Source organism: Siphateles boraxobius, unplaced genomic scaffold (genome assembly GCF_051911475.1).
Source record: "Siphateles boraxobius isolate OS27281-9 unplaced genomic scaffold, OSU_SipBor_1 130, whole genome shotgun sequence".
Taxonomy (NCBI): Eukaryota; Metazoa; Chordata; class Actinopteri; order Cypriniformes; family Leuciscidae; genus Siphateles; species Siphateles boraxobius.
In genome coordinates this window covers 34,798,989-34,825,240 of record NW_027508734.1, presented here as the reverse complement: position 1 = coordinate 34,825,240, position 26,252 = coordinate 34,798,989, and the positions used below count along the sequence as shown (strand labels likewise).

At 42.2% G+C, this 26,252-nt stretch overlaps 1 protein-coding gene across 1 annotated transcript in view; it reads left to right on the top strand.

Annotated features, from left to right (window-relative positions):
• The window catches only part of vstm2b (V-set and transmembrane domain containing 2B), a 318,960-nt gene that overhangs the window by 86,091 nt on the left and 206,617 nt on the right, over positions 1–26,252 (top strand). The gene's annotated exons all lie outside the window — the stretch shown is intronic.

The following is a 26,252-nucleotide window of genomic DNA, read 5'->3' as shown; positions in this document are numbered from 1 at the left end:
GGCTCCCAATTGTGTTGCACAGCAATATAGGACTGTAGTACTCGAGTCCGGTCTTGGACTCGAGTCCAGACTCGAGACGGTTTTCCATGATCTCGGACTTGTCTCGGACTCGCTGGTATTCGGACTCGGACTTGTCTCGGTCTCGGCCACTGGTCTTGCCAAATATGGCAAACTGAGTCCAGGTGTCTTTATTATGTTCCCAGTAAGGACACATAAAAGCCATTTATATGCACGCCGTTTATTTGCTCTGGTGTGAGCCGCGATTGCTCCAGAACCAGCCAGTCATCGAGATACAATTCAAAACGCGCACTCCCCGGAGTCTCAGGGGAGAAAGCTTCGCGGCCATGCACTTTGTAAATGCACGGGGTGCTAGGGACAGACCAAACAGCAGAACTGTGTATTGATACGCTTGCCCTTCGAAGGCGTATCTCAAGAATGGCCTGTGATGGGGGGCTATCTGATTGTGAAAGTATGCGTCTTTCAGATCCACATTGAAACACTGCTATTATGAGGTATCACCATATCTCATCATTCTGTTTTCTTTAGATTAGAAGATTATATTATATCAAGGGGAATGTCTATACTTAAAAATCATGGGTGTTGTTACACTGTTTTTGCTTTTAGATCAACAAATAATAACCCAAAATGATTGTCTTGATAATGGCTTGCACAAGACTTTTTTTCCCTGTCCTGGACTCGGTCTTGACTCGGACTCAAACCTTTTTGGACTCGGTATTGTCTTGGACTCGAACCTCTTTGGTCTTGGTCTTGTCTTGGACTCGACTAGAGCTGGTCTTGGACTCGACAAAGGTGGTCTTGACTACCTTAGCCATAGACTGTAAGGTAGAAACCCAAAAATCAAGAAAAACCACGTCGGACAGGCAAATCATGTGTTCTCGCGCATCCAGTCGCTTCGCTTCTGAAATGCCCCTGGTGTGAGTTGGCACCGCATGGAGGAAAATAAAATAAAATAAGCATCCACATTCAAATAAAATATCTGACTTCCTGTTGGCCGGAGCTAATGACTGTAAATTAGAAAGTTGCCCGGCTCGATGAGAACAATATATATACCTAGTTTTATGATTGTAGGTAAAAATAGATAAAGTAACACCCCCCCCCCCCCCCCCCAGTTTCATGCAATTTCAAGCATGCTAAGAGTCTCAAAAGCATCCAAAAAGAATATTAAAGTTTGATGCATCGCCATGGCAACAGTATCCAAGATATCAAGAATCCATTCATAGGTCAACATCTACCGTGTGTTTACATTTATAGTAGTGAAGTTTGAAGCAAATCGGGTAAAAGTAAGAGGGGTATTTCAAAGCATTTTGAAAGTGACACACTTCCTGCTGCCAGTTGGTGGCGCTATAACTTTGACTCACAATAGTCAATCCATGTGATCGGCCTCTTACAACGAACACACTGCTGAAGTTTCATCAAGTTCAATTAATGTATGCAGAAGTTATAACACACTTCCTGTTTCTCTTTCTCGCCATAAATTTGTTTCCTTGCCACGGCCAAACCGTTTATCAAAAAATCTGTCCGCAATTTAGCATCCTCAATGTCTTGACTTCATGCACACCGAGGTTGGTGGCGATTGGATGAATTTTCTAGGAGGAGTATTTAAAATTCCATAGCATGCGAACATTGCAAACAACCCTAAATAGCCGACTTCCTGTTGGGCTGGCGTAAAAAGTAAGAGTATGAAAGTTGTTCGGCCCAATGAGATCTAATATGTGTACCAATTTTCATATTATTACATGCGAGTGTGTTTGATTTATGGACCAAGTTTTCGGACCCTGTTCCAGGGGGTGCTGTCGAGCCCCCCTGCCACGCCCGGGTACTAGCTACAGTCCACGAGTTCTGACCTGTGTGCAAAGTTTATGTTAAGAGCCTCAAAAGTGCCCGAAAGGTTGACCGAATAATAAAGGCACCGGGGTTGCGGTGCCACCGGCTCGGGCCCTGTAATCGCTGCGCGCAGCTATATATATATATATATATATATATATATATATATATATATATATATATATATATACACAAATGGTTTATCTAGCCCCCCTCTCTCACATTCACACACACACACACACACACACACACACACACACACACACACACACACACACACACACACACACACACACACACAAACACACACACAGAGACATAGACACACACAGAGAGAGAAAATGACCACATTCAAACCAAAATATCTGACTTCCTGTTGGTCGGAGCTTATTAGAAAGTTGTCCGGCTTGATGAGAACAATATACATACGGAGTTTTTTTACTGTGAGTAAAACTACCCCCCCCCCCCCCCCCCACTTTTGTCAAAAGAATTTGGAAAGTGACACACTTCCTGCTGCCAGTTGGTGGCGCTATAACTTTGACAGACAATAGTCGCATCCATCTGATCGGCCTCTTACCACGAACACACTGCTGAAGTTTCATCAAGATCAGTTAATGTATGCTGAAGTTATAACACACTTCCTGTTTCCATTATTCGCCATAAATTTGTTTCCTTGCCACGGCCAAACCGTTCGAGATATCAAAAATCCCCTGGCAATTTTTCATCCTCAATGTCTTGACTTCATGCACACCGAGTTTGGTGATGATCGGGTGAATTCCCTTGGAGAAGTGTTTTAAATTCCGGAGCATGCGTTTTCCAAACAACCCATAATAGCCAACTTCCTGTTGGGCTGACGTAAAACTTAGAGCACGGAAGTTGTTCGGCTCGATGAGATCTATATGTGTACCGAGTTTCATATTAATTCATGCAAGCGTGTTTGATATATCGACCAAGTTTTCAAACCCTGTTCCAGGGGGCGCTGTTGAGCCCAGGTACCAGCTTCAGCCCCTCCCTGAATGGCTGCGGGTTCTGACCTGTGTACAAAGTTTCAAGAGTTTTTGAGCATGTTAAGGGCCCCAAAAGCCCCCGAAACCTTGAAAAACAAGAATAAAAGCAAATCTCAAGCACACACACACAGAGACGCAGAGACAGAGAGAGACAGAGAGGGAGAGAAAATGCTTGAAAAATCCACATTCAAAGCAAAATATCTGACTTCCTGTTGGTCAGAGCTAATGACTTTAAATTAGAAAGTTGTCCGGCTTGAAGAGTACAATATACATACAGAGTTTTGTTACTGTAGATAAAACTAACCCCCCCACTTTCGTCAAAAGGGGGCACTACTGAGCCCCTGTACCACGCCCGTTTCTGAAACTTTGCACATGTCTACTAGGTATAACTGAGATGTGTCTGTCGAGTTTCATGCAATTTGAAGAATGTTAAGAGTCTCAAAAGCATCCAAAAAGAATATTAAAGTTTGATGCGTTGCCATGGCAACAGTATTTAAGATATCAATAATCCTTTCACAGGTCTACATCTGGCGTGTGTTTACATTATACACATAAAGTTTGAAGCAAATCGGGTAAAAATAAGAGGGTGATTTAAAAGCATTTTGAAAGTGACACACTTCCTGCTGCCAGTTGGTGGCGCTGTAACTTTGACTCACAATACTTACATCCATGTGATCGACCTCTTACAACAAACACACTGCTGAAGTTTCATCAAGATCAGTTAATGTATGCTGAAGTTATAACACACTTCCTGTGGCAATTTCTCATCCTCAATGTCTTGACTGCATGCACACCGAGTTTGGTGACGATTGGGTGAATTCCCTAGGAGAAGTGTTTTAAATTCCTGAGCATGCGTTTCCAAACAACCCTAAATAGCCGACTTCCTGTTGGGCTGGCGTAAAACTTAGAGCACGAAAGTTGTTTGGCCCGATGAGATCTATATGTGTACCGAGTTTCAGATTATTACATGCAAGCGTGTTTGATATATGGACAAGTGTTCATACCTCGTTCCAGGGGGCGCTGTTGAGCCCCCCTGCCACACCCGGGTACCAGCTTTAGCCCGGCCCTGATGGTCTTGGTTTCTGACCCGTGTGCAAAGTTTCAAGAGTTTTCGAGCACGTTAAGGGCCCCAAAAGTCCCCAAAAGGTAGTAAAATAATTATAATAAAAAAGGAAGAATATTCCTTAGGAAAACGATAGGGCCTTCGCCTTTTCAAGGCTTGGGCCCTAATAAAAAGAAGAAGAAGAATAATCCTTAGGAAAACAATCGGGCCTTCGCCTTTTCAAGGCTTGGGCCTTAATAATAATAATAAATAATAATCCTTAGGAAAACAATAGGGCCTTCGCCCTTTCAGGGCTTGGGCCCTAACAAGTTTAACATGATTAACAAACAGGATTACCATAGCCAGATTATTCTAAAATTCATTGAGGATATCATTGTGGGTTACCAAAACCTTTTTTTCTCTGGGCCAAACAAGAGCTATGGAAACCGCAGCTATGGCTGGCTTCACCAGCACCAAACCATCCTTCGCCACCTTATTGCTTACACAGAATTTTACTCAAGAAATTGCAGAGACCAAGCAATAACTGAAGAGTAAACAATCATGTTGTGTCCTTGATAGAGAAAAAGAAAAAAAATATATATATATATATAAAAGTCAGTAAGAGTACAGAGAATTTGGAGGAATGGTTAAAAAGTTCTAGACTTAGTGCATATTAATATGGAGCACTGTGACTATAGGTAAACAGACACATGAGGTTGAATTTGTCTCATGATCTTTTGATGAGCTATTCAAGAGCTCCTCTGGGCCACAAGGCAATCGTTGACCCAGACAGACGGTAGATAAAGCCAAAGCCTGAAAAAGGTTCAAAAGCTTAAAATGTGCTTTTTTGTGGAGATGTCATGGCCTTAATTAAAAAAAAATGTTTTGTTAATGTCAAACACTAAGGGCTTTTCAGTGCGTCTCCTGCAATCAGCCAACCAAATAATCAAAACAATGCACTTCAAGGTATTCTTGTGTGTGTGTGTGTGTGTGTGTGTGCGTGTGTGTGTGTGTGTGAGAGAGAGAGAGAGAGAGAGAGAGAGAAAGAGAGAGAGAGAGAGAGAGAGCGCGTCTGCACATGTGCGTTTAAAGCTAGGATCTGTTTGTATTATTGAACGAGCCTTTAATTGTAATTATAGGCACACCACTGAGCACCCGAGCGGAAAATGAGAGATTTTTCTTTCCTCTGGAATTGTCATTTGAAGGGTTTAAAAGCAGTATTAATTGCTCATCTGTTTTTGCAAAGGAAAGGCTAATTAGAAGCATAATACAAGGTGGTGGCTGGGAATAGGAAAGTCTTCACCCTCCTGTTCTCTGCATGAAGCATATATGCCACAACATGTAATTAACAGCACAGTGATTTCTAACCTTTGACAACAACTTTGCATTGATGGTAGTGGTCGACCGATATATCGCCACGGCCGATATATCGGCCGATATTTGGCTTTTTTAAGAATATCGGCATCGGCCGATAAGTTTTTACTGATTGGCCGATGTGTTGGAAGCGGGACTTTTATTTTGGCGCCGATGCGGACTTTTATTTTGACGGGCGGCGCTGAGCACTTGAGAAGAGAATGGCAGCGCACACAGCGCTAACTCACATTCTCCGTCTTCATTAGTTTACGATCTCTGTCAGTCATATCTAATACTTTGTTAGACAGAACCGGTGGCTACAGAACTGGTAATCAAAGAAAGTACATGGTATGCGAAAAAGTAATGCGTTTGCTTTTATATTATTTGTAACCGAAAAGGAAAACAATCATGCTAAAATACTTTCTCATTTACCGTCAACATTCAGCAAATGCGCATCTACATAATTTAAACAATTCTCTGAATATCTAATAAACATTTAATTTCACAAACCTTGCAGATTTAATCGTATCCAGCTGTGATATCTTGTGAATTGTGAATTTGTAGCCGGCATAAACGTGTTACTGCGAGTGACGGTCCGTGTGAAGTGAGTGAATGCGAACAGATCAGCTTCACAGGAGACGTGATCCAAAACTTTAAATCCTTCATTTTAAAATATGCTGTGCTATATCCAGTTGCCCACTGTGTCATATTCATGTCGTTTTTTCACTGTGTGCTGTATGTAAAATTATCATTACCTTGTCAAAAGTCAAAATAAATAATTTCGGGAGCGAATTCAGCTTCCTGATAGCCTGATGAATAAAGCTGTCCTTCAGTCTGCTGGTCATGGCCTGGAGACTCCGCAATCTCCTCCCTGATGGCAGCAGACTGAAGAAGCTGTATAACGGGTGAGTGGGATCTCCTGCAATGCAGAAGGATTTGCGGGTGAGACGGGTTCCGTAAATGTCCTGGAGGGAGGGAAGAGGGACACCAACGATCTTTTCAGCTGCTCTCACTATGCGGTGTAGGCTCTTCCGACAAGATGTGTTACAGGCCCCGTACCACACAGTGATGCAGCTCGTCAAGATGCTCTCAATGGTGCCTCTGTAAAATGAGTACATGATGGAGGGCGCAGCTCTGGCTCTTCTCAGTTTACGGAGGAAGTAGAGACGCTGCTGTGATTTCTTTGCCAGTGCTGCTGTGTTTACGGTCCAGGAGAGGTCCTCAGTAATGTGCACACCCAGGAACTTGGTCCTGCTCACTCTCTCCACAGTGGCACCGTTGATGGTTAGAGTAGCATGCTGAGTGGGCACTCTCTGGAAGTCAACTACAATCTCCTTCGTCTTGTCCACGTTCAAGGAGAGATTGTTGTCACTGCACCACCTGGCCAGGCGGCTCACTTCGCTCCTGTAGTTTGTCTCATCTTTGTTGCTAATGAGACCCACCACAGTCGTGTCATCCGCAAACTTAATAAGGAGGTTGGAATTATGTGACGATGTGCAGTCGTGAGTCAGCAGAGTGAAGAGGAGGGGGCTCAGCACACATCCTTGGGGGGCCCCAGTGTTCAGAATAATGGTGCTGGATGTGTTACTGCCGACCCGTACTGTCTGAGGTCTTCCAGTTAAAAAGTCCAACAGCCAGTTGCAAAGCGAAGTGCTGAGCCCCAGCTGAACCAGTTTGTGAATAAGCTGTTGAGGGATGATAGTGTTAAATGCAGAACTGAAGTCCAGGAACAACATTCTGACATATGAGTCCTTTTGTCTAAATGAGTAAGTGCTGAGTGGACAACAGTTGTGATGGCATCATCGGTCGAGCGATTTGACCGATATGCAAACTGGAAGGGGTCCAGGGAGGGGGGGAGGGCAGACTTAATATGGTGCATGACTAGCCGTTCGAAGCACTTCATAATAATAGGAGTAAGTGCAACTGGTCGGTAGTCATTAAAACAGGATGGAAACGGCTTCTTGGGAACTGGAATGATGGTGGTAGCTTTGAAGCATGTAGGGACAACAGCCTGACTAAAAGAGATGTTAAAAATGTCTGTGAAGACATCCGTGAGTTCTGCTGCACAGTCTCTCAGTACCAGCCCAGGAATGTTGTCAGTACCCGGAGCTTTGCGTGCATTGATCCTTCTGAATGATCTCCTCACGTTGCCCGGGGTCAACATATGGTCGCCGGGAGAAGGTGGAATCTTCTGTGCAGTGGAACTGTTTTGTTTTTCAAAGCGAGCGAAGAAGGCGTTCACCTCGTTCAGCAGAGAGATGTTACTGTCACAGGTCCGTGGTGGGGGCTTATAGTCCGTAATGGTCTGTATCCCCTGCCATAGGCTCCGAATATCTCTGCTGTCGCTGAATTGATGGGCTATCCTCCTGGAGTACTTTCTCTTAGCCTCTCTGATGCCGCGGGACAGGTTGGCCCTAGCTGTTCTCAGACCCCCCTCATCTCCAGCTCTAAAGGCAGCATTCCGCATCTTCAGGAGTCTGTAGACCTCCTCTGTCATCCACGGCTTCTGGTTGGCCCGGATAGTGATGGTCTTTGTGACTGTTACATCGTTAATACACTTGTTGATGTAGGCAGTGACAGTCTCTGAGTACTCTTGGAGGTCTATGGTGTTATTGTATGTGGAAGCCTGCTTGAACATATTCCAGTCAGTGGTGTCAAAACAGTCCTGAAGAGCCTCTGACGACCCTTCCGGCCTTACTTGTATCTGTTTTTGAACTGGTTTGGCGACTCTGATGAGCGGTCTGTATACAGGCAATAGCATAACGGTGATGTGATCGGAGGCACCGAGGTGGGGGAGAGGGAGGGCTTTGTAGTCTGCTCTCTGAGTGGTGTAAACAAGGTCTAAAATGTTATTACCTCGTGTTGGAAAGTTAATGTGTTGGTGTATTTTTGGAAACACACTCTTTAAGTTTGCATGGTTGAAATCTCCAGCTATGATGAGAAACGCATCAGGGTGTGCTGTCTGCTGCTCACTGATGTGCTGGTTAAGTTTATATAGTGCATCGTTCCTGTTGCTGTTGTTGTTCGGAGGAATGTATACAGAAACGAGCAGTATGGCAGTATATTCCCTCGGCAGATAGAACGGCCGGCACTTAATAATCATACACTCCATCCGGGGTGAGCTGTATTTGCAGATCACAACAGCATCGCGACACCATGCATCATTGATGTAAACACAAAGCCCACCGCCACGGGTTTTTCCTCCCGGGACGAGAACTCTGTCCGCTCGATAACATGTCAGCTGATCGAGCTGAATAGCACCATCTGGAACACTGTTACTAAGCCATTTTTCAGTGAACACAAACACACAGCAATCTCTTACGGTCCTCTGAGTTAAACATAGTAGTCGGATGTTGTCCAGTTTATTGTCCAAAGAGCGTACTTTAGCCAGTAAGATGGTGGGGATAGCTGGCTTGTGTGGGTTAGCCATTAGCCTAGCCCAGATACCTCCGCGCTTACCCCTCTTCTGCTTCCTCTGACGCCGCTTGTGGCACCTCCACTGTGGGCGAGATGCAGTAGTGGGGGTCGGTGATGTTGTAGGCCTCCGTAGCAGACCGAATTCCCGCAGCTTTTCCGCGTACGCGGATTTTAATTCTAAAAATGTGGTTCTGCCGACTTCCAGCAAAAACTCACAGCTGTATACGCGCTTACTGACACATTGATGCGATGAAGACGTACAAAAACACTGCGACTCACAAGACAAAAACGAAAACACCATTCTATTGGGAGCGGGAGAAGCCGCTGCGTGTGGACGCGCCGCCAATTACATATTACATATTCATATAGGGCCTAAGCATGTTTATTTTAAAGATTTTTAAATATTTATTATAAATATAAATATCGGCTTTATATGGGCCATCGGCCACCATGCTCTCTAAGATAGCGGCATCGGCATCGGCCATCAAAAAACCCATATCGGTCGACCACTAATTGATGGTGTATTTATGACACACTGTGTACTCTGACACACATGAGTTAACATCCACATAAGTAATTAGAATGTAGTTACATTTTGGGCTATTCTGCAGATGGCCAAATATATAAAAAAAATTGTTAAAATGTCAATATCCAGATAGATAGATAGATAGATAGATAGATAGATAGATAGATAGATAGATAGATAGATAGATAGATAGATAGATAGATCATTTTTATTAATCCTTTGCAGGAACTTGCACGGCAACTTCAAGACAGACCCAACACCACACATTCACTCAGAACATATCCATAAGTTAAGTTAAAATACAACAATCTAAAAATAAGGGAAGTTATTTATGTGCATTGTAGAGTTGTGTAGCAGCTATTTAAAAAAAATAAAGTTGGCTTTGCCCCTTGCGGTACACCGCCTCCATATGGCTCTTCCAGTCCAGCTTACTGTCAAGCTACACAACAAGGTAGTTGTGATTGGTCACCAGCTCCACCTCAGTGCCCCCGATGGTAATAGGTGTTGGTTGGATCCTACTCCTCGCCCTCCTGAAGTCCACAACCATCTCCTTGTTTTTTGTGGTATTTAAAGGGGACATATCATGCTAAAACCACTTTTTTAGCCCTTAAATGCATTTTGTTGTATATTTGGAGTGTTTAAAAGTGCAGAAAAGTTGAAATTATTCTCTTCAGGTGTTTCGTTTATATCTTTATATTCTGTTTTGGTCTCATTGTTCACCCAGTTCAGATTTTTCTGTTTTCTATGACGTTTTCTGAACAATTACGTCACAGTATTTGCAGCGGAACTACCAAATAAGGACATTGACTACCGGCCCAACATTTCGATCAATCCGCCATTATTATTCCTCGCTCCGATTTTGTAGTCCAAGCTCAATGATGCAGAAGTGTCGAGAGCTCAAGTCAAAATGTTCGGTTGTTGGATGTAGTGACCCACACGCTTCGTTACACCGTCTCCCAGCATCAGAACCTCTTCGAAGTGCCTGGTTGAGTTTTATTTACCAAGGAAATGTTCCCACATCTTTTGGTAAAGTCATTTTCGTGTGCGCGAAGCACTTCGACGATTCCGACTTCAACAACCTCGGCCAGTATAAAGAAGGGTTTGCCGATCGACTTCGTTTGAATGAGGGGTCAATTCCATCTATCTTTGGAGACGACGAACAGATCACTTCGGTAAGCTGTAAATATCTTTAATAAAAATAGTTTACTTTCTTAAAACACATGGTGGTCATGGTTTAGCAGTGCCTTCGTATTTCTTTGTTTTTGTTTTTTTGAAGTAACGTTACATGTCTGAAGTATTATTGTTCTTGAGTTTCATCAATGGTCATTTAATTTTATCCCTAGACTATAAACTTTAGACGATAAATTAACACAAAAGTTCACTATTACTATAGTGCTTTTCTTTATTTTTTTATAATATAACTTATATTTTGTTTTGTGAGTGTTAAATTGTCGTTGTAAAACATACAGTATTGTAGCAGTGGGCATGGATGGCGAAGTTACTGTAAATATAGTTACATACCATTGAGATACATCCATATGCAGACGTTGTTCTTCAGGTTCGTCGTCTATTTGTTCAACTAGCTCCGGGTCCGGCTCTGGCTCGAACATGTAAGGCTTGATTGACAATTCTGTTGTTGATTCCGTTGTTGACATTTTGTGTGAATATAAATGTTCTGTGACGCTATAAGATCGTATATCACTAATCAAACTACAAAAATGGCCGAACGGGTGGAGTTGAACCGACTGTCAACTCAGCACCCTGGAGAGCGGGCGGGGTGTGACACAGCTCCTTTGCATTTAAAGGGGCCGCTTCAAAACGAGTCACTCACAGAAGCACATCAGAAAAGGAGTAAAATAGGGGCCTGTGGAGCTATAATAATGAGGAATTCAGACCCAAGAATTGCAGTTTCGCTTTATATAGACCACAAATGTATGTTTTATATGTAAAAAGGAAAAATTTAAAAGCATGATATGTACCCTTTAAATGGAGATGATTGTTCGCACTCCATTGCACAAAGTTGTTGAGTGTTCCTCTGTACTCCTCCTCATCACCTCCTCTTATAAGGCCGACAACTGTGGTGTCGTCTGAAAATTTCTGCAAGAAGCATCTGTCGGTGTTGTATTGAAAATCCGCTGTGTAGATGGTAAACAAGAACGGAGCCAGCACAGTTCCTTGTTGCACCCATGTGCATTGCTTGAGACACTGTTCTGCAGGCGCACATACTGTGGTCTGAGGGATAAAAAGTCCAAACACCACAGGACCAGTGATGGAGCCACCTGCATCTTTCCCATCTTGTCCCCTAGCAGTCCAGGCTGAATGGTATTAAAGGCACTCGGGAAGTAAAAAAATGTGATCCTCACAGATGCATCAGCGGTGTCCAGGTGTGTATATGCCCTCTGCAACATATAAATGAGGGCATCATCAACACTGATGTTGGGCTGATATGCAAACTGTAAAGGGTCCCTCTGAGTTGACACACTAGTCCTGATGTAGCGAAGGACTAGTCTCTCAAACGTCTTCATGACATGTGAGGTGAGCGCTACCGGTCTGTAGTCATCATGGTGGGTTGTATGATTTTTCTTTGGAACAGGGAGCAGGCAAGATATTTTCCACAACCTTGGGACCTTCTGTAAACACAGGCTCAGGTTGAACAGGTGTGTTAAAATACCAAATTGCTCTGCAGAGCAGGTCTTCAGTAGCCTTGGACTGATATCATCAGGTCCCACTGCTTTCCTTGGCTTCAGTATGCCCAGCATCCTATTGACCTGAGCTGGATATAAAATAATATCCAGGGCTGCTGATGGGGTAGGAGGTGGGGAAAAGGAACTACAAGCGGGTGATATTATAGGGGTGTTTAATAGAAGGGGAGGAGGAGATGGAGCGGAAGCAGTGATAGTCAGCAGACCAGGTGAGGGAAGCTGGAGTGATGTGGGGCCGTCAAATCTATTGAAGAATCTGTTCATATCATCAGCCAGACTCTGTTCGCCATCAGGCAGCATATCGCCCTTCTGCTTCATGTCTGTGATCTTCCGCATCCCAGCCCACACCTGCTTCGTTCCATCTTGCTGCAGCTGTTGTTCTAATTCCAACCTATACACCTCTTTTCCCTCCTTAATCTCCTGTTTCAGTACCTTTTGAAGTTCTTTGATTTTATTCCTGTCTCCTTCCCTGAAGGCCTTTCTCTTCTCATTTAACAAAGCCTTCAAGCTGCTGGTAATCCATGGTTTGTAATTAGGGAAGCAATGAATTGCGACGGACGGTATGATGTCATCATAGCAGAAATTGATGTAATGGGTAATGCATTTTGTAAGGCCATCAATATCATCCCATATCTGTCATCGTCAGCTCGTATCGTCCTGAAGCCGGTGTAACTTATCAGTGAGTCGGGCATGTTGTTTGTCAACCACGTCTCTGTCAGGCATATGATACTGCTCTCCCGGTACACTTTCTGAGTCCTGACAAGGGTTTCTAGTTCCTCTAATTTGTTCGTTAAGCAGCGAACATTTCCCATGGTTATAGCTGGTAGAGCTGGTTTAAAATACTCTCTCCGTGTTATATGTTAAGGTAGTTTGCTCCGTCTGTCTTGTGGATATCAGGCACATATTGATAAGACAAGCTATATGGTTATAGCTTAAATAAAATATTTAAAACACAAACACACTACACACATTGCACGCAACAGGCTGCCGCCTCACCGGGGCCATCGTCATCAGATGATAAAATTCCATTTTACTCAAGTACTCAATTTTATCCACCACCTGTGTCTACACAACGTACATCACACTTACATTTTTTACACATTGCAGAAAATTTGCCATTATTTAATGGCTTATTTTTTTTTATTTATTGACTGACTGATTTTTTCATTAACAATATAAAAAGGATGTAAAAGTTTGTATTGTGTGGAAAGGAGTGTGAAGAACAGAGGTGAAATTATCTGCATATTTCTGAGTGTTATAATAAATAAAGAGTAAATATATCTTCTGTTCTTTTTGTAAGTTAAATATATAATCATTGCCAGTTACTTCTAAATACATACATGGTAATATACACTGATAAGTCAAAACATTATGATCAGTCACAGATGAAGAGAATACCATTGATCATCTCCTAACAAGGCCACATATTAATGTCTGGGTAGAATAGATGGTATACAAATAATCAGTTCTCAAAATATTTCTCAACTTGTGGCTTTTACATGTAGGTTACCTTTACGAAACAAAAATATATTGCAGTATATTGGAAAATATCATGTGATATATTAGGCAATATATTTCCATATATGGGATTTAATATTTATATTTTCCAATATATTGCAATATATGCGTAGACCATATATATATATATATATATATATATATATATATATATATATATATATATATATACATACTGTAGTTTTACGGAATTTTACTGTTTAATTTAGCAGATTTTTCATTTATATTTATATAATATTACATATTAACTAATAGATTAGCATTTATATACATTTTACCGGAATGAAAAGAGAGAAAGAAACATGGTTTATGAAATTGGTCTGTTAGTTAAGATAAGTTTATTCACTTTTTATTTATTTATTAGGTTCTTTGATTATTGTTTGTCATTGACTGTGTAAAAGAGCCTGGTGAATCAGATTTTGAACCGGTTCGTTTTAACGACCTATCCGAAAGAATCAGTTCCATCACTTCTGCGACTGAACACATCTTCCGCTTGTCAAAGTAGTTCTGCTACGTTCAGTGTTTTATTACACATTTATTCTCATAATATTATAATATAATATCATTTAATAACACATTATTTATTTAAGTACGCTGAATTTAAAAGACAGCTATGGAGTTTTTAAATATTCAAACTGAAGGAATTCCCGCCTTGGCGCAAGGATACAATCCCTTCTAAGCACACAGTGGTGGGACAGCCACGCGCGCAACAGGACCGAGGACCTTGGACCTTCATCTTAACCGTCAATCTTGGATGTGAAGCGATAATAAGCAGGTAAAATGCATGTTTTCTAATTTCATCATTACTATATGTGAGTTTTACATTTGGACTTTTTTTTTACCGTTTCGAATCGTGTCGACGGTGTGTTTTTTAACTTGGGCGCAGGCCGGTAACATTAGCATTAATTAAGATCTTGATAATGTTTAAAATGCAGGTCTAGGTTGATGGCACCGTGTTACTTAGTTTTTTCTTCTTCTTTTTGTTTGATTTTAGCCAAGTCCTACTTCAAAGTCTGGTAGTTTTTAGGATTTCTGTTGCATTTTATTATCAACTATTTTTCCACCTGAGGGAAAACTTATTTCTTATAACTTATAAACTTATATAAACTTATATAATGAGTCAGACTCGAGTCGCAAATTTAAGGACTTGCTTGACTAAATTAAGAAAATGACTCGACTTGACTTTGACTTGAGATCCAATGACTTGAGACTTGACTTGACTTGAACTGTATGACTCGAGAATGACTTGATATACATTTATCATCGCAACATCAATTGATGAACAAAATGAAAGCAACGGAACCATTGACGCCAGTCATCAGATTCTGCGCGATTGCGTGACACTGCACAAGCCCAGAAAAAATATACATCGCGGTGAGCGCGCTAAATACAAAAACATCTCCCAGCATCGTTTCTTTTTGGATATAAACACTAGAAATTGACTATATTCATACAAGAAGATTTGCTGTACGCATAATAACTGGCAAGGGATATCGGACGACCATCACAACCTCGAACAGTCGAACTTCATTCACCACGTCTAAAAGTAAGCTATGGCTTGTTTAACCTGTTTGTTATAGTTAATTTGACTATCTTTAAATCGAGAATATTGGTCAAAACAGCATGCCTCTTTATACACAATTATGTTTTCAAATGTAGCTTAATGTTGTCAATATTCAAATGATAATTAATGATGTCATATGTTTTGTATAACTTTTGCCACATTTCTTTTTAAATCACGCTTTAAAGCCAAATATGTCGTTCTTTCCAATGACAAAAAACAACATAGAAAACTGTTAAAGTTTTGTCGTGTTTTATGTTTCTCTTAAAGCAGGGTATGTTATCAGGGGTTACATCTATTAGATGTTATCAAAATGCCAGCAGAATTATTATTGCACCCAAAATTCAAAATGTGGTGGAAAAAAATGCCCTAGTATGAGTTATTTTCATAATTATAACATATGATATTAAAAAAAAATATTTCCAGAATATTGACGCGATTGCAAAAGTGATAATGATTTTATAAAACAGTTCAGTAAACCGAGAGTGAATATTGTGATGTGACATTTAGACATAGCCTAATATTCCAAATATTTTCTGTTTTTGCTCGATTTCTCCAATGACAATAGTTCCAAACAAGCCACAGAAAGAGTTATGCGTATTTGTGATTCAGTGACCTAGTTGCTTAGTTCCAGAACGAGTCTGCCGTTTTGAACATAAGTTAAATGAATGCTTCTATGACTCGTAAATTAATACGGTAATTTGGCGCAACCTATTGGCGGTTTTAACTTCATAATTAAAAATATATAACTTGTATTAAGGGGATGCCAGTTTGAAGAATGCCTTTGGTCGCATAGGAATTATACTTGAATTGTGAATTGTTTAATACCTTTTAACGGTCTTCTGCAATGTTTGAGGCATATTTATTTTTTCATGCTTTAATGTTGGCCTAATTTCAGTTACATTTAGATTGTGGAAATGCATATATAAAAAAAAAATTAAGCTGCAAATAAAACCATAGTCCACAACTTCTGTAGTTTTAACTTATTTTAAAGCTCCAGTCGGCAAGTCTGCAGATTGAGTGGACTTAGGCAAAATTTTGAATGTTTACAACTCTCATGCCCCTCCCCCACTATCAACGAATACCCTCCCACCGAGTTCGTGGCTTCGTGCTCGTCAGTGCACCAGATTTTCTGTGAACGCGCCCGTCTCATCAGCATCCATCAACACCATGAAGTATTTTGTTATTGTTGTTTTGTCATTTTGGAGTAGATTGTTACGAAATGGATTACCCACCAATTAAACGTAAATAAACACCATCGTCTGTCTGAAACGCTATTATTGCTGTATGTGGCAGACATGTTCCTGTCATTGTACATTTTTCTACTGCTTATATATCAGAGCTAGTAAGATAGCACATACAATAACAGTAGCTTTACTAATGTTCTTACTCTCGTAAGAAAGATAGATTAGCATTGATTCTTCCTAAAAGCCGAACTTTATCCCTTCATCTGGACATGTTTAGATTACTAACATAACACTAAGAAATAAAGGTACTGGTTGATAAAGCACAATTACCTGTGGAATTACTATAACACTAAGAAATAAAGTAACTGGTTGATAAAGCACAATTACCTGTGGAGACGAAATGTTGCAAGCTCTGCGTCCAGCTTGAACCCAATAAAATCACGTAAATCTCTCCACCTTTCAAATGCCGATCCGATGTTGATCCTGGTTTATTTACGGACTTTCTTTCTTTACTTCTTTATTTTTAGCAGGTGTTCTCTTTCCCTGTGTTGTTTTTGACCTCCTAGCTCTTGAGGTTAACCGAGGAATTGGAATCTTTTCCGCCATCACTCTTCATTACTAAGCGAACTTCAGGCGTGTGCATGTGATCGTAGCGTGCGCGAGGGGTGGCGTGTGCACGACCTGTGATTGACAGTCATATCTCACACCCCCCTGCGCTGATTGGACCCGATGATCCGGGACGTGTGGATTTTTCCAAAACAACACGCTCCAGGTGGAGTTAGAAGCTCAGTCTTTTTTCTAAAACCACTTTATTTATGTTGTTCTGTCGGATTATAGTGTCGATTTCACTGAATATGATCAAAAAATTGTTGCCAACGGGAGCTTTAATATATAAATTCAGTGAAATCGTCAAACGTTTGTATGACTTGCCAGTGACTTGTGACCCAAGCTACGACTTGACTTTACTTGCTTGACATAAGGCAGTGACTTGACTTGACTTGCCTTTATAAAAAATTTACTTGGACTTGCTTGAGACTCGAAGGTTAAGACTTGAGACTTGCTTGTGACTTGCACATGTGTGACTTACTCTCACCTCTGTCACACTTACAAATAAGTTAGATAGAATAAATGGTATGCATATTTGGCGTGCTGTCCGGGGAGAGGGCTCCGAGCTCGGATATTTGGCCCGAACCCAGAGTACTCCCCCTGTATTGCTGGTTTAAGAAGTAACCAGGCGAGTGTGAGGAGACGGGGTGGTGGAGGGATGCTGAAAAACTGTCGAAGAACATTGGTGAGTCAAATGAGTGTATATATAGGTCTCCAACTCAAGCTGATTGGATAGACATGTTGATTACTGATTGTCGACAGCTGGTTGGAATGATGTGATGATTGGATAAATTATTTGAATGAGAATGCTGCTGCAGCAGTGGAGCAAGTTTGGACGGAGAAACGGAGCTCCTGCGGGAGCGGCGTAGATGACACTGCTGCGGCAGTGGACCAAACTTGCTTTCGATTTGCTTTCCGACTATCCTTTGGACAGAGAATGGAGCTCCTGTGGGAGCGGAGTAGATGACACTGCTGCGGCAGTGGACCAAACTTGTTTCCTGAACTCAACTGTCCAAAGTAAGTTGGACTAAGAACTGGGTTCCTGGAGGAGCAGAAAAGATAACGCTGCTGCAGTGGTGCAAGTTTGGAAGGAGTAACAGAGCTCCTGCAGGAGCGGAGTAGATGACACTGCTGCGACAGTGGAAAACTTGCGTCCGACTTGCTTCCAAGTATCCTATGGTGAGTTGACTGGAGAATTGAGCACCTGCTGGAGCAGAAGAGATAATGGTTCCGTGGGAATGGAGCGAGTTGGAGTAAGAAACGGAACTCCTGCGGGAGTGGAGATGATGACACTGCTGCGGCAGTGGGTCAAACTTGCTTTCTGAATCCGACTGTCCGAAAGATAAGTTGGACATAGAACTGGGCTCCTGCGGGAGCGGAAAAGATAACGCTGCTGCGGCAGTAGTGCAAGTTTGGACGGAGTAACGGAGCTCCTGCGGGAGCAGAGTAGATGACACTGCTGCGACAGTGGAAAACTTGCGTTGACTTGCTTCCAAGTATCCTTTGGTGAGTTGAATGGAGAATTGAGCACCTTCTGGAGCAGAAGAGATAATGGTTCCGCGGGAATGGAGTGAGTTGGAGTAAGAAACGGAACTCCTGCGGGATTGGAGATGACGACACTGCTGCAGCAGTGGGTCAAACTTGCTTTCTGAATTTGACTGTCCGAAAGGTAAGTTGGACATAGAACTGGGCTCCTGCGGGATCAGAAAAGATAATGCTGCTGCGGCGGAGGATCAAGTTGGGATGGAGAAATGGAACTCCTGTGGGAGCGGGATAGATTATGCTGTAGTGGGAAGACTTGGTTCTGACTTCTTGAAATTATCCAATGAGCCATTTGGCTGGAGAACGAGCTCCTGATGGAAAGGAAGAGGTGATACTGCTGCGGTGTTGGAACCAAAACTTGCTTTCGACTTGCTTTCCAAGCTGTCTGAAAGGCGTTTTGAATATTTTGTGATCTTTCCACAGGGCATATAGGACAGCTTATGGTGGAGTGAGCGAGTGATCTGCATGCTGCACAAGAGATGTTGTGGCAGCCCAGGGACACTCTGTTGTGGAGGTCTGTGTCCAGTGCACCCCAGTAAGGGCACTGGTTCCATTGAGCAACGCTGACGGCGCATTTAGCTGAGAATAGTTTATGGCACTGGAAGTAAAGATAGCAGGGATTATACATCAATGTCTGTACCTGAGAGGAGCTATGTTCTGATGTTGCTGGCTACTGGGGTTGGTTCCAAAGCTGTAGCGTTTGGAGGGATGGACATCGGTGTTGCATCCATGCTCACTGGACGGGAGAGATGAGAGATAAGTACACGGTACGTCCGCTGGGAGACCAATGCTCACTGGACGGGAGAGAGTTAGAGATAAGTACATAGTACGTCCGCTGGGAGACCCATGCTTGCTGGACGGAAGATAAACGTAAGTCCTCTACCGGAAAAGTTCTCGCTGCGTCCGCTGTGAGGCCAAATGCTCGCTGGACAAAAAGAGAAAACAGGAAAGAGGAACATGATTACTCGACCGGGAGATTTTCACTGCGTCCGCTGTAAGACCAAATGCTCGTTGGACGGAAAGAGAGAGACCCCCGGTGGACGACCCAGGGGTTTTTAATCAATGAGGGTTTGGTGGGCTTTTTTAATGTGGAACCGGTTGGTCCTGTTATGGCTTTGGAAAGCATCTGAGGACCATCTCCCAAGAGCTTGGATCTGCTGTTGGGAGAGGCCTTTCTGAGCTGCTGAAGTTGCTGCCCCGAAACGGAAGGAGTGACTTGAGAAATTCTTTACTGGAATTCCTGACTGTTGTAGAACGGATTTGAGGTGTTTTTGGAACCAAAAGTTCACAGGTTTATTGGATTCGTCTATGAACAGGGGTTCCAGAGGAGATTTAGCCTGAGAACTTCTCCATTGCAGATATGCCAGAATGGACTGGTATGGTTGGATTGGTGATGAAAGGTTAAAAATGTAGATGAAATAACCTTTTTTGGTTTGGTCGGTCTTACTTTGCTTAATCAAATATGAGACTGTTTCACCATCTAGTAATGACAAGTCTGAGATGGTGGGGTGGATTTTTGGGTCGCATTTGGAAGTGATGGCGAGTTCCGAGCATCTAAGAAAACCAGAAACAGGCTAGGATAAACATAGCGCTGAGTGTACAGGCGGTATTGAGGGGCTGGTAGCCTGTGCGGAGGACGTGAATACATTTGGTGAGAATGTCTAGCGTTATGGGTTGTCTGGCATCGGGATGGGTGGGCTGTGATCTTTGAATCCCTTTGATCAGGAGGGAGGTATGGATTTCGTAATGGGAAAATGGATTAAAAGCTGCCAGAAACATAAAATGCAATAACATATTTCACCATAAATGCATGTAAATATGAGCACACTTTCACAAAGAAGGTCTTTAAACTATATTTAGATATGTTTTAAAATTTGCTCCTGTAATACTAAATATTACTATACATAGGTTAATGAATTATCTGTAAATTCATGTTATGTGATAAAAATTAGACATCACAGTGACAAGTGATTAAGAGCTGATCTTCGTCTGGTCTCTACCAAAGCAAATATCACCAATGGTGATACAAAAAGGTCAACTGTTTTTAAACAGCTGACATGGAAAGAAACACGCAAGCTAATCCACCACGGCAAGGTGCCAGCTCATTAGGATTAGTTTTTTTTTTTTTTTTTTTGTCTTTTTGTCTTTTTTTAATGTAGGCCTGTATCATAACAAGAAACAGAACAAAGAGCCAGTAGTTCAACTCTTCAGCAGTTGAATATTAACAAAATATTTAATTAATAACATAACATATAAGATTATAAAATGCCATGCTGAATTCAATGACCACTTTTATCTCGGTCTGTGTGCAATTTCATGTGCTGCAATGTGCCTACAATTCTTCCCTGTTCCAACTGCAATCCAGAATTCAGTGTCACCAAGGCTTTGCACCACAGAAACTGCCAGCACTATGACATCTGTATCAACAGTTCGAATCATGATCTTTTGATGGCCATTCTGTGCAGCATGAAATGCATGCAAAATCATCCTGCTATCTGCTTCCTCATGGTTGCATGGAGATAAAGCACATATGTCAGGCAGCTGTGACTTGCAGAGGATGTTACCTAATGACAATTTGCTTCTCTCCGTGGTCAAATGACTTAACCAAGATGTCTGAAAGGTATTGAAAAAGATCCGTTTTATTTTGATCCACCCCTAGAAAGCTCTGCCAGTTCGCTGGCAAAGCTGCTTCAGCACATACACGCCTGAGGATCCCTTTACCATGCTTTGCTCTTGCAGTGCCTTTGATGGAGTCAGCAAAGTTCCTGTCCCATACCAAGTCAACACGAGTTGATTTTTGATGACACAAGGAAATATAAGGAAGGAACACTTGATGGGCATACTCTGCAAATCTTCTTGAGCCAGTAGGCTTGAGCATTTGTATGATTGCTGCTCCATCAAGGACAACACAGGAGACATTGGGACTGGGAGCCTCTGACTTGGGAGGACAACTTTCTTCAAGACAAAACAGGAGGTCACTCTTGGTACACTGGCTGAGCTTGCCATTCTCAGAGAAAGCAGGAGGACAGGGTTGATTTTCATGGCAGAAGAATTCCTCAAGATTTCCACCCCTGTTCTGACAACCTATGTAAAGCCTTGAAAAGAGTTCCATATCATTTCTGAGAGTCACTAATCTTTGTTGAGATTTGCTGGGAGTTTTCATAGAACTTGTTTGGAAGACTTTCAATTTATTGTGACAAATGGGATCATAAATGGATTTTGTTCCATTCACTAGGCGATCGAGTGTAAATGCCTTGAATTGATCTTGTCCAATTTGATGAACATTCTACACAGTCTTTATCGCACATGGGTCAGCTATTTCTTTTGAATAAAGCACAATGATATCCCTGCTCTCCTCTTCAAATGGGTTCCCAAGTTCTTGGATCACCTTTACAAGGCACTGAACATCCCTAGCAAATTTCACTTGGACACTTGTGCTTTGATCATGGTGATGCCTAATTCTGTCCTTAGGGCCACTCTGATGTGAATCTTCAAATTCTTGGATAACCCTAGCCACTTCAGGCCCAGCAACCATCCACCGCCGCAGTGCACTAGGATTGTCTAGCAAGCCAACAGCTCCACCTCTCTGAGTTATGTTTGCTTACTTGCAGTATTAGCCTACACTATTTTTACTGAGTAACAGTGAGAAACACATTCAACTGACTTTGCCTTTATCTCACTTGTAGTCAAGAATAAAACATCCCTAGATTTCTCGTTCTCTAGATTTTAAAGGTGCAGTGTGTGACTTTTAGCGACATCTAGCGGTTCGGTTGCGAGTTTACACTAAGGGCTCAGCCCACCGCTCACCCCTCCCTTTCGAAGAAGCTACGGTGGCTAAAACGAGACAAACATCGTCGTCTGAGACGGCAGAGAATAGCCAGAGTAAACCAAGTTTCTGTACCACAGTCCATTATAAACCACATCATGGATAAAGTTTACAAAGCCATAGTGAGGTGAGGATCAAGGGTCTTAATATATAATATAATAATAGTAATTAGTTGTTTGTCTCATGAACGTAACCAACACATTCCCCCCACATAGCAAACCCATAATACAGCGAGGGAGAAGAACCACATGAAACTATGCAACTATATATTTTTTCTAACAGGTTAGTACAAGTTTAGCTGGCTAATATGAGCTGTTACTGTGGCTGAGCTGGTTAAAGCGTTAAGCCTTGTTTATACTGGACGCGTCCGCATGAGCCCAAAGGTGCGTGCGGCAAAAATAACGTGATTGTAACAGCGCGCGCGCCTCGCATCCCCTAGACACCATTTACTACACACAATAGGCTTTTTTTCTCTGATTTTGGAAACTCGATCGACTTAAAATGCTTCCAAGATCGACGGGTTGGTGATTCCTGTAACTGTTTTACGGTCAATGACAAGAGTATTAATCAGCTGTCTCACGAACGTAACCAGCACATTTATCCCCACATAGCAAAGCCATAACACAGCGAGGGAGAAGAATTAAGTTACATGAAACAATCCAACTACATATTTTACACCACTGACAAGGGAAAAGTCACTACTCACGGTGTTTATGGCTAGCTTCTAGCTTTCTGCGGCTTCTCTTTCAAGGTAGTGACGAAACGCGCTCTGTAACGCTGTTTGTTCGCTGTCGGCTACGGTAGAAACATGACGTCACAATATGTCGACCTTCATAGAAGGGGATTCCCGCGCCTATGTAGATATAAATGCCTCATTCTAAGGTAATAAAAACATTACGGTTTATTAAGTAAGTTCTTTATACACCACTGAACACATAGTTATGGATGTCATATTGCATTTCTGTTAAATGATACTCAAAATATTTACACATTGCACCTTTAAAGAGAATAATATTCAACTGTGGCCACCACAAAATGAAACCTACTGACTGAATAAGGAGGAGTCACTGACAAACTACCAAGTAAAAATAATACATATTAGTATATGCACACAATTTAATATTAAATATACATTTAAAAAGTACATAATTTCTGATAGATATCATAACCTCTTTTCCGTTTTGTTCAAAAATGAACTGGATTGATTAATGATCAAATAAGCAACTTTTATAATTGTTAATTTCTGTCGTCTATCGATTATGACATTATGAAATCCATATTTGGCGGGCATTTTTAATTTGTTTTAAAACATATCTTATATTTTACAGTTTAAAGACCTTCTATGTGAAAGTGTGCTCATATTTACATGTATTTATGGTGAAATGTGTTATTGCATTTTATGTTTCTGGCAGCTTTTAATTCATTTTCCTATTACGAAATCCATATTTGGCGGCCATTTTTCAAAATGGGCGACATGGCCCCCAGGGGCCAAATTTTGAGCGCCTACAGTCCTAAATCTGATCAGACCCCTTTGTGAGCCTTCATACCAAATGTCATGCTTTTATCGCTAAGTGATCGATTCTGATGAAAATCTGTGCTTAGCCTCCCCACTATTGGAGGGATCTGGGAGAAACTTTTTGGAGGATGGTGTTGAGTGATGTGTCGAGGAGGGGTTTTAACAGGTGGGTTATGGGAATATCAGTTCTAAATAGCGAGGAACTGGAGTTGGGAATTGGTCCACCTCTGGAACCAGCGTCCTGGATTTCTGAGAGGATCTGAGCTTTGAGACGCTGGTGGTGGTTCCATGGTGACGGCGTTGGACGGAACAAGCATCGGTGTTGCTGTGAAGAGAGAATGTTGTGGTTTAGTTTGAATGAGAGAGCTGGGAAGGGTATAAGGCATGGCTGCGAATGTCGGCGGCGGTCTCACGCTTAGATTACCATGTGTGGCTTGGAAAGGAAAATTAGTTGGAGGATAGAAAGGAAAGGAAGGATGATAGAATCAAGTGCGGGCTTGTGCTGCAAGCAGAAGCGGGCTCGCGCTTGTTTGAGCTGCTGGAGCTGCAGGCCACGTGAAGTGGGCGGGGTAATAACCTGTTGGGTAAAACTGTTGAAATGGTTGGGCCTGTGCTGCTAGCGGCGATGGCCTCACGCTAGTGTCTGCAACGGGAGCTGGAAGCAACTGAAAAGAAAAAGGGTTATGAACAGCGGGAGTATAAAGCTGAGAGGCTGTGGGGAGGCCGCTGGGTCCAGCTGCATGCGGCGCTGTGGCCGCAGAAGCCGCGGTGAAGGGCTCGGCCTCGTAGAGAGGTGAGACCTGCCGCGGCAAAATCTGGGGCACGGCCCAGGCTCGCTGAAGGCCTGTTGCTGCGGCTCGATGGGCGAAGTGAGCCGGATCTTGTGCGCGAGGATGACGGTGGTGTCTTGGGAGGCGGCTTTAGGACCCTGCGGGCTTTGCTCTGCCTGTGAGTCGTCTTGGGAGTTGGTGTGGACTTTGGCGAGCGATTGGCTGACTGTATGGTAACGTACAGATCATACAGTTCCGCTTTGTTCTTTTTCCGCGAAGCCTGTACGTCCAAATTACCCAGCGCTTGCCTCAATCCTTCTATGGTCCATTTCCTGATAGGTGGGATCGATTTCCTGATAAGTTATTCCCAGATAACAACCGCCCAAAACAGATAACGCAGGCTCATCCGGGTTACTGAAGTCAGCCGTGCTATATGCTTGGTAGGAACGTTTTTTCTTCGTGGATATTTTGCATTTGGTGAGCAAATAGAATATTAAAACTCAGTTAAATCAATGGGTTTCACGACTACTGATTTTTGCTAGTCGATTTCTGCTAGTCGATTTCTTATCAAAACAATACTCGAGTTATTTGACTACTCGTGGTTCATGCTTCTGTAAATGAAAAGAAATGAAATAGTTCTTATCAATAAATGTTAATTAATTCATAGCCTAATGCAACAATTGCATAAGTAAACTCTCAAAACATTATAATTATGACATTACATATTTAAATTTCCATGTAACAGAGTAATGCCAAATAAATAGCCGTTCTTGCCTTTCATTTCAGATGCAATGTCCGCATTTAGAGCCCGTTCACATATTGCGTTTTGTGCGCTTGCAAATTAGTTATTTCAAATGTAGGTGCTGGAAGTGCTTATAATGGATGCACGTCGTGCTCATTTTTACAGGCGCGCCTATAAAGGGTTTTCACGACGCGTCATCAGACCGGAAGTCGCCATATTGGAGGCACTCCGCATCACAACAAAGCACAGGCCCTGAAGTATATCCCGAACGTCGTCAAGGAAAATGGTTAATTATTGCCGTGTTTCAGGTTGTACCAATAAGACAGAACGAGAAGAACATTTGGAATATTAACGACTTCCAAAAGTTATTAAAAACCAGGGAGAGGAATGGCAGAAATTATTAGAGGAAATGAGGCGCTTGTGGTTGGCAAAGCTCAACCAAGATCTACGAGGGAAAAATCTGGACACTATCCGGATTTGTTCGGCACATTTCTTGTCAGGTATTGTGAAATGTTGATTGCAGCGGCTTATAACAAATTTTATGGTGTGATAATAATAATATTTTTAAAATTAAAAACAATTATTGCTTTTATTGTTTTTACTGTGTGATTATTATTATAAGCACTTTGGTAGGATGGAACATATACACTGTGTGGGCTCGGCGAGAAAACTAGGTAGTTGACTATATCGGGATATGCAACTGAAGGAAGAATCACCGGGTCGTCATGGATCCAAGTAGAGGGAACTAACTCGTAGGGATCTGCACCGCCAAAAAAATCGTAATTTCTCGAAATATCGCACCTTTTCTTGTGGTCCAAGTCCTTCTCTATTATGCCTTTGCATCTTGGACGCGTTTTGATGAGCTTTTCTGTTGTTTAGACATGGCTACATTCACTTAAAGTATCCAAAGTGCACAATACTCCATTGTACTCCGTTCAGTTGTTTACACCGAGTGCCTTCATAATGGCCGCGCATCCGGGTTACCACCCAGAACGTGACGTCAGTGAAAGCCCTCTATGCCGCGACAAAATGAAAACAGGTTTGTTCGAGTTGAACGGCACTTCACAGACAGATCGCTGAATGACATCAAAG